This window comes from Oncorhynchus mykiss, unplaced genomic scaffold (assembly GCF_013265735.2).
Source record: "Oncorhynchus mykiss isolate Arlee unplaced genomic scaffold, USDA_OmykA_1.1 un_scaffold_173, whole genome shotgun sequence".
NCBI classification, from domain to species: domain Eukaryota; kingdom Metazoa; phylum Chordata; class Actinopteri; order Salmoniformes; family Salmonidae; genus Oncorhynchus; species Oncorhynchus mykiss.
This window is the reverse complement of record NW_023493670.1, coordinates 787,217-797,645: the sequence shown is the minus strand read 5'-3', so window position 1 is coordinate 797,645 and position 10,429 is coordinate 787,217. Positions and strand designations below refer to the sequence as shown.

Here is a 10,429-nt window from a genome sequence, read left to right as displayed (position 1 = left end):
AGTTATTTTATGTTTAAGGAAGTGTGTAGGTCACATTCTGTATCATACAGCGATGAAGGTTATATATTTACAACCACCTGCTGATAGGAATCCAGCGACTGTCTAGTTTTTTGTTTTCTGACTTGTAAAACTGAATGAATAATTCATGTTAACATATCACCAGGAAGCTCTACAACATTTGTTTTAAAATCACACCAAGATTGTTTTAAATGATGAAATGTTTGAAAACTGACCTCAGGTTATTGAGGGATCTGATTTAGATTAATTTGCTACAGATTTTGATGTGAATATTCTCAAATCTGCATAAAACAATATATGCCTTTTCCCACCAGAAATGTTTCTATCAAACAAACTTATTGCGATAAAAGGCTTTGCATGATTACGTAGTGCATTCCCATGTACCGAATGAAAAATACAAGTTAAATGGGTTTCCATCTCATTTTCACACATGACTGCAAAACCCTTTGGATAAAAGTGTCTGCTAAATGACAGATATATCCACTGATTCTACCAAACATTTGGAACAACTTCCTAATATGGAGTTGGACACTCCCCTTTTCCCCCCAGAACAGCCTCAATTAGTCAGGGCATGGTCTCTGCAAGGTGTCGACAAGCGTTCCACAGGAATGCTGGCCCATGTTGACTCCAGTGCTTCCCACAATTGTGTCAAATTGGCTGAATGTCCTTTGGGTGCAGTGGAGGCTCCTCAGAGGAGGAAGGGGAGAACCATCGTCCTCAGTTATTTTCAGAAAAATAAAAATGGTAAAACATTTAAAACATTTAATCCTTTTTAGATAAAACTATACTAAATATAATCACATCACCAAATAATTGATTAAAACATAGTATTTTGCATCCTCCTCTAGGTACATTGACTTAAATACAAAACCTAGGAGGCTCATGGTTCTCAAGCCCTTCCATAGACTTACACAGTAATTATGACAACTTCTGGAGGACGTCCTCCAACCTATCAGAGCTCTTGCAGCATGAACTGACATGTTGTCCACCCAATGAAAGGATCAGAGAATTAATCTAGTATGAGCTACAGCTAGGTAGCACTGCAGTGCATAAAATGTGGTGAGTAGTTGACTCAAAGAGAGAAAAAGACAATAGTTTAACAGTTTTGAACAAATTAGGAGAAGCAAGAGAGTTTTGGTCATTTATTTTCCACTTTCAGTTTCACTTACTTAGCTAGCAAGTTTAGCGTACTCAAACAGAGCGATGCTATGCTAAAAGAATCATCCTCCCTCATCTTAAACCACATTGACCTCTACTGTTTTGGTGGTGGACCAGTCTTGGTACACATGGGAAACTGTAGCGTTGCAGTTCTTGATGCAAACCGGTGCACCTGGCACCTAATACCATACCCCGTTCAAAGACACTTCAATATTTTGTCTTCCCAATTCACCCTCTGAATGGCACACACACACAATCTATGCCTCAATTGTCTCAAGGCTTAAAATTCCTTATTTAACCTGCCCCCTTCATCTACACTGATTGAAGTGGATTTAACTAGTGACATCAGTAAGGGATCATACCTTTAGCCTGGATTCACCTGGTCAGTCTAAGTCATGGAAGGAGCAGGTGTTCTTAATGTTTTGTAGACTCAGTGTAAAGCACTACAGATAATCAAGTGCTATTTGCATGTGATGCATTTGTTCTATTGTGTCCAGCAAGGCAAGTAGTTCTGACGTCATAATACACCCTTCTGATAATCAAGTGATATTTGGAATGTCTGAGTAGTTCTATATTGTTACTCATATGGTAATGTGTCTAGCATGATGCCAAACCATATAGCTAATTGTTACTCATATGGTAATTGGCTAACTCCTTTAAATACTCTAATAATGTACAACCACCTCTGTAAAATAACAAAGCATATTACACTAGAAACAGTAACAAAACTTCAGTATTGTATGTTTTACAATTCGTTTACATGAGCAAAGGAATACAGCTGACGGCATACATGATTGGCAAGGTAATTTGTGTGACTAAATACAACCAACTAACATTGATAAGTAAGCAATTCTATCAATAACAAGATTATCATCACTAGCAACATGCTTGAATCGAACTTACAAACAAATATTTTCCGAGGATGAAGCGTGACAAGAAATAACTGCACTGAAAGACTGAACCGTAGCGCTGCTTCTTTTATGCGCGCAGAACGAATTCTCTACTTACTGTTTCCGTACAGTCTTTCTAAGTACCAGGAACCTCCACTAGGGGGCGATAAACACCATGGAACACAATGAAAATCCATCGGTACCACTGTAATAAAACAGTCTGTTACCTTCTGACAGGATGGCGGCACAGAAGTATTTATTCATTATCTACATATTCATATTAAGCTTCTACGTCTGTGAACAGGAACTTATTATTTGTAAGACGTAAGAGAAGATATATCAGCTTATTGTTAAATTATGACGTTCTTTCCAACACAAAAAGTGTCGTAACTATTGTTTCTAAACTGCGTTACTCACTCCAGTCAGCAGATGGCGATGGGCGTCTTTCGGGTGATGATTCTTGCGTGACGTATAATGGACTGGCCGGACGCTTCTTCAGGAACAACAAGGCGCCAACTCTTTCAACCACCTCGGTAGCTTAGTAGCCAACCTAAAACTGGAAGATTGACGCTTTAGACCATGTTAATGTACATTATGTAATCTCAGTGTTGTAAATGCAGTTCAGTTGACGTATTAACTGGTTAACTTGAACCTAATTTGCATGTTCAATTTGCAAACTTGTTAAAGATTGTTGCTGAGCCTAGCACTAGGCTAGTCGCTAATGCTAGCAGGCTAACATCACTGACCACGAGTTCACTAAACTACTCCCCTGCTAAAGAAGAAGAGGTCTGCTGTACGGAGAAAGAATCTCTGGCGATGAACATTGTCGTGAAAGAAGAAGAAGAAGAGGAGGATATGACTGTGAAAGGAGAGGAAGAACCTTCCAGAATGAAAAAGGAGGAAGAGGAGGCTGTTATAGTGAAAGAAGAGAAAGAATCTTTTAGAGAGGAAGAGGATGCTGTCTCAATAAAGTTGAAGGAGGAAGACATTTTGGGAGTGAAAGAGGAGGAGACAGAAGATCAGATTAACACCAGTGAGTACTGTCTTCAACAGGGTCACAAACTATGCCGTTGTTGAACTAATGTGTGGTTTTTAAGTGGCATTCTACTGAAGTTCTACACTTGAATATGTTGTTCAGTACTGTAGGAATTGTTAAAGGGTCAATCTGCCATTGGTTCATATATTTTAGGGACTTTTCAATTAGATGTATTGAATTCTCCATGTGGTCTGTATTAAAGTTCCCCTCATCTAATATAACAGGTTTTTAAAATTCTATATTGGTGCATATTTTCTACTTAAAATAACAAAGGGATGCAAAAGCCACCCATTTTGTGGAACGACCCCTTTTACATTTGCATCACAAACAATATTTTAGGAAATCATGATGAAAGTGGCCATTTTAGACATATGCATGCCTCTTGTAAGACTCTATGATTGCAATAGATGATCATAAGTTTACCATCCACTATCGTGGATCCTCTGGGGAGCCTCTATTATTATTATTATATACACTATACGGTGCCTACATTATTATATACACTATATACGGTCCCTACATTATTATATACACTATATACGGTGCCTACATTATTATATACACTATATACGGTGCCTACATTATTATATACACTATATACGGTCCCTACATTATTATATACACTATATACGGTCCCTACATTATTATATACACTATATACGGTCCCTACATTATTATATACACTATATACGGTGCCTACATTATTATATACACTATACGGTGCCTACATTATTATATACACTATACGGTGCCTACATTATTATATACACTATATACGGTGCCTTCATTATTATATACACGGTGCCTACATTATTATATACACTATATACGGTGCCTACATTATTATATACACTATATACGGTGCCTACATTATTATATACACTATATACGGTGCCTACATTATTATATACACTATATACGGTCCCTACATTATTATATACACTATATACGGTGCCTACATTATTATATACACTATACGGTGCCTACATTATTATATACACTATATACGGTGCCTACATTATTATATACACTATACGGTGCCTACATTATTATATACACTATATACGGTGCCTACATTATTATATACACTATATACGGTGCCTACATATAATTCTCCATGTGGTCTATATTAAAGTTCCCCTCATCTAATATAACAGGCTTTTAAAATTCAATATTGGTGCATAATTTCTACTTAAATATCAAAGGGATGCAACAGGCCATTTAGTGGAACAACCCTTTAACATTTGCATTTTAGGCCCTGTTTAGAGATATCAATGCCTCGTCTAAGACCCTTTGTGATTGTAATAGTAGATCATAAGTTTACCACCTGTTTGATGTTCTAGTTCACACAGGAGAAAAAACATATAAACATTTTCCAGTCAAAGAGAGGAGTCACAAAAGGCAGAAATAGAGATAAAATTAATCACTAACCTTGGATGATCTTCATCAGATGTCACTCATAGGACTTCATGTTACACAATACATGTATGTTTTGTTCGATAAAGTTCATATTTATATCCAAATATCTCAGTTTACATTGAAGAGTTATGTTCAGTAATGTTGTGCCTCGAAAACATCCAGCGAAATTTGCAGAGTCACATTAATTTACAGAAATACTCATCAGAAACTTTGATAAAAGATACAAGTGTTATGCATAGAATTAAAGATATACTTCTCCTTAATGCAAGCACTGGGTCAGATTTTAAAAAAGCTTTACGGAAAAGCACACCATGCAATAATCTGAGGACAGCGCGAAGCCACAAAAACAAGCCATACCGCCATGTTGTGCAGTCAGAAATAGCGTTATAAATATTAACTTACCTTTGATGATCTTCATCAGAATGCACTCCCAGGAATCCCAGTTCCACAATAAATGTTTGTTTTGTTCGATAAAGTTAATCTTTATGTCCAAATACCTCCTTTTTGTTAACGGTTTTAGTTCACCTATCGAAATTCACAAGGCGCGGGCAAGTCCAGATGAAAAGTCAAAGAAGTTCTATTACAGTTCGTAGAAACATGTCAAACGATGTATATAATCAATCTTTAGGATGTTTTTATCATAAATCTTCAATAATGTTTCAACCGGACAATTCCTTTGTCTTTAGAAATGAAAAGGAACGCAGCTCGCTCACGGCCACGCGCGTGTGACTTAGCTCAAGGCATTCTACCAGACCCCTTAGTCAGACAGCTCTTATTCGCTCTCCCTTCATAGTAGAATCCTTTAAAGACTGTTGACAGCTAGTGGAAGCCTTGGGAAGTGCAATATGACCCAATTTACACTTTATATTCGAAAGGCAATGACTTGAAAAACTACAAACCTCAGATTTCCCACTTTCCCCCTCTCTCTCCCTGTAGTGCTGTACTGAAACAGCTGCTCTCCCTCTCTCTCCCTGTAGTGCTGTACTGAAACAGCTGCTCTCCCCCTCTCTCTCCCTGTAGTGCTGTACTGAAACAGCTGCTCTCTCCCTCTCTCTCCCTGTAGTGCTGTACTGAAACAGCTGCTCTCCCTCTCTCTCCCTGTAGTGCTGTACTGAAACAGCTGCTCTCCCTCTCTCTCCCTGTAGTGCTGTACTGAAACAGCTGCTCTCCCTCTCTCTCCCTGTAGTGCTGTACTGAAACAGCTGCTCTCCCTCTCTCTCCCTGTAGGGCTGTACTGAAACAGCTGCAAAACGTGACTCGTGACGTTGCTGGATGCAGGCCTCGCACTGCTGCTTTGCCAGTTAATTTGTTATTTGTGGGGCGGTAGGGTAGCCTAGTGGTTCGAGCGTTGGACTAGTAACCGGAAGGTTGCAAGTTCAAATCCCCGACAAATCTGTCATTCCTCCCCTGAACAGGTAGTTAACCAACTGTTCCTAGGACGTCATTGAAAATTTGAATTTGTTCTTAACTGGCTTGCCTAGTTAAATAAAGATAAAATAAAAAAATACATGTCATAATGAAGTCATGACACGTGAATGAACAAGCCATACTTCATAACATGGCTTTATACATTATTATATTCACTATATACATCATTAAATGCACTATATATGGTACCTACATTATTATATACACTATATACGGTGCCTACATTATTATATACACTATATACGGTGCCTACATTATTATATACAATATATACAGTGCCTACCTTCTTATATACACTATATACGGTGCCTTCATTATTATATACACGGTGCCTACATTATTATATACACTATATACGGTGCCTACATTATTATATACACTATATACGGTGCCTACATTATTATATACACTATATACGGTGCCTTCATTATTATATACACGGTGCCTACATTATTATATACACTATAGACCGTGCCTATATTATTATATACACTATATACCGTGCCTAAATTATTACATACACTATATACGGTGCCTTCGGAAAGTATTCAGAACCCTTGACTTTTTCCGTGTTTTTTTACATTACAGTCTGAATCTAATATTGATTTTTATTTTATTCCTCATTAATCTACACACAATACCCAAAAACAGGATTCTAGACATTTTTGGAAATGTGTTAAAAACAGAAATACCTTATTACAGTATTAGTATTCAGACGCTTTGCTATGAAACTCGAAACCGAGCTGTTCATCATGTTTCCATTGATTATCCTGTGTAGCGACGCTCCCCATCCAACCTGACAGGGCCTGAGGGGATCTGCAGAGAAGAATGGGAGAAACTCCGCAAATGCAGGTGTGTTCATCATACCCAAGAAGAATCTAGGCTGTAATCGCTAGTTTTTCCCCACAAAGTGGCTTTATTGCAGAGAGAAATACTCCTCAGTTTCATCATCTGTCCTGGTGGCTGGTCTCAGACGATGGTCCTGGGTTGGTGTTGTTAAACGTGGTCTGCGGTTGTGAGGCCAGTTGGATGTACTGCCAAATTCTCTAAAATGACTTTAGAGGTGGCTTCTAGTAGAGAAATGAACATTCAATTATCTGATAACTCCTCCAGTGGATATTCCTGCAGTCAGCATGCCAATTGCACGCTCCCTTGAGACATCTGTGGCATTGTGTTCTGTGATAAAACTGCACATTTTAGAGTGGCATTTTATTGTCCCCAGAACAAGGTGCACCTGTGTAATGATCATGCTGTTTAATCAGCTTCTTGATATGCCACAACTGTCAAGTGGATGGATTGTCTTGGCAAAGGAGAAATGTTCACTAACAGGGATGTAAAGAAATTTGTGCACAGAATTTGAGAGAAATTAGCTGTTGTGTGTATGGAAGAATTCTGTTATTTCAGCTCATGAAACATGGGACCAACACTTTACATGTTGCGTTTATATTTTTTAGGAACATCTATCCAAAATATGTGACACAATTGTTTTATTTTACACAAAATATCATGACATGATTAGTCAAAATGTAAAAAATGTGTGTCTAAATAATAAAAAGCCATTGTTTTCGAACCCTTTCAACAACAGGGAGATGTTACTGATGAGCTTTGTGTCTGTCTCCAAGTTTTGGACTTCCACACAGAATTACTTCTTTACTTATTTTATGTTTAAGGAAGTGTGTAGGTCACATTCTGTATCATACAGCTATGAGGGTTATATATTTACAACCACCTGCTCAATAGGAATCCAGCGACGTCTGTGTCTTCAGTGTCCTAGAACTGTCTAGTTTTTTGTTTTCTGACTTGTAAAACAGAAATAATAATAAGTTATGTAAACATATCAGTAGTTACCAGGAAGCTCTACAACATCATTTGTTTTAAATTATGAAATGTTTGGAAACTGGCCTCGGGTTATTGAGGGATCTGATATAGATTTAACCTCATAATAAGGCAGTTTTATCGTGTGGAGATTTCATTCACGTCTCTCTTTAAATAAACACTGTCTTTGGCAGGAGGAAAACCAAACTTGGAGGAACCAGAGACGTCCAAAACAGCAAGACGACACCTCTGCTCCCAGATTGGAAAGAGTTTTACCAAGTTAGGAAGCCTGAAAAGACATGAGAGGGGACACACAGAACCGAAGCCACAAAATTGCGCCCAGTGTGGAAAGAGTTTTAGCCACTTAGGAAATCTGAAAGCTCATGAGCGAACACACACACGGGAGAGGCCTTTCCATTGCTCCCAGTGTGGAAAGAATTTTAAGCGGTTAGACACTCTTAAAACCCATGAGCAAATACACACAGGGGAGAAGCCATACCATTGTGCCCAGTGTGGAAATAGTTTTAGCCAGTCAGGAAGCCTGAAAGTTCATGAGCGAATACATACAGGTGAGAAGTCATACCTTTGCGCCCAGTGTGGGCATCACATCACATTGTCCGTTGTCTTATATTGTTGACTGAGAATGTGTTTACTTGTTTATACCATGTGAAATTAAATGGTACAAAGTCTACTACATGTTGTGTTGATTTCATGTTGAATTCACTTTAGTTGACGACTCAAAAGAAATGTAAATAGAAACTAGATGTTGAACTGACGTCTGTGCCCAGTGGGCTGGTTTGAATAAGCGGCAGGTGTTGGATCAATATCCACCTTCGTTGGTTACGGGATCGTCAGCCATCTCCTTCAGCGCCATTCTTCACTTTAATAGATCACATCAGAAAAGTCTGATAAAACGTAACAAATATGTCATAGAGAATTCATATTTACTTTATAATATGGCTACATATATATATGTACTGAACAAAAATATAAACGCAACATGCAACAATTTCAACGATTCACAGTACATATATGGAAATCAGTCAATGTCAAATGTATTAGGCCCTGATCTATGGACTTCACATGACTGGGCACGGTGCAGCCATGGGTGGGCCTAGGAGGGCATAGGCCCACCCACTGACGAGCCAGGCCCAGCCAATCAGAATTTGTTTCGCCACAAAATGGCTTTATGACAGAGAGACATTCTACTTGGTTTCCTCAGCTGTCCAGGTGGCTGGTCTCAGTCTCCTGAGGTGAAGAAGCCAGTTGTGGAGGTCCTGGGTGGGTGTGGTTACGCGCGGTCTGCATTTATGAGGTCGGTTGGACGTATTGCCAAATTCTCTAAAATGACGCTGTGTAGAGGAACTTACAGTACCAGTCAAACCTACTCATTTGAGGGTTTATCTTTATTTTTACTATGTTCTACAGTTTTCTACATTGTAGAATAATAGTGAAGGCATAAACTATGAAATAACACATATGGAATCATGTAGTAACCAAAAAAGTGTTCAATCAAAATATTTTAGATTCTTCAAAGTAGCCACCCTTTGCCCTGATGACAGCTTTGCACACTCTTGGCATTCTCTCAACCAGCTTCATGAGGTAGTCACCTGGAATGCATTTCAATCAACAGATGTGCCTTCTTAAAGTTAATTTCTGGAATTTCTTTCCTACTTAATGCGTTTGAGACAATCAGCTGTGTTGTGACAAGGTAGAAGATATACAGAAGATAGCCCTATTGGATAAAAGACCAAGTCCATATTATGGCAAGAACAGTTTATATAAGCAAAGAGTAACAATTGTCCATCGTTACTTTAAGACACGAAGGTCAGTCAATCCGGAAAATGTCCGTAACTTTGAAAGTTTCTTCAAGTGCAGTCGCAAAAACCATCAAGCGCTATGATGACACTGGCTCTCATGAGGACCACCACAGGAAAGGAAGACCCAGAGTTACCTCTGCTGCAGAGGATAAGTTCATTAGAGTTAATTAGAGTTAACTGCCCAAATAAATGCTTCAGAGTTTAAGTAACAGACACATCTCAAGATCATCTGTTCAGAGGAGACTGCGTTTATCAGTCCTTCATGGTTGAATTGCTGCAAAGAACCCACTACTAAAAGGACATCAATAAGAAGAAGAGACTTGCTTGGGCCAAGAAACACGAACAATGGACATTAGACCAGTGGAAATCTGTCCTTTGGTCTGATGAATCCAAATTTGCGATTTTTGGTTCCAAACGCTGTGTCTTTGTGAGACGTGAGTAGGTGAACAGATGATCTTTGCATGTGTAGTTCCCACCGTGAAGCATGGAGGAGGAGGTGCGATGGTATGCGGGTGCTTTGCTGGTGACGTTGTCAGTGATTTATTTAGAATTCAAGGCACACTTAACCAGGTTGACAACCATAGCATTCTGCAGCGATACTCCATCCCATCTGGTTTGCGCTTAATGGGACCGTCATTTGTTTTTCCACAGGACAATGAGCCAAAACACAGAGTGAAGGGAAAGCAACCAATAAGTGTTCAGCATATGTTGGAACTTCTTCAAGACTGTTGAAAAAAGCATTTCAGTTGAAGCTAGTTCACAGAATGCCAAGAATGTGCAAAGCTGTCAAGGCAAAGGGTGGCTACTTTGAAGAATCTCAAATATAAAAGATATATACTGAACTG

The 10,429-nt window shown here is 38.7% G+C and overlaps 1 long non-coding RNA gene across 1 annotated transcript; it reads left to right on the top strand.

Moving 5' to 3' along the window:
* The first annotated feature begins 2,528 nt into the window (after window positions 1-2,528).
* LOC118947617 lies at window positions 2,529-8,455 on the top strand. The gene is made up of 3 exons (XR_005041828.1): window positions 2,529-3,099; window positions 6,728-6,801; window positions 7,959-8,455. It is a non-coding gene; the product is annotated as an uncharacterized LOC118947617 (long non-coding RNA).
* Window positions 8,456-10,429: the final 1,974 nt, after the last annotated feature.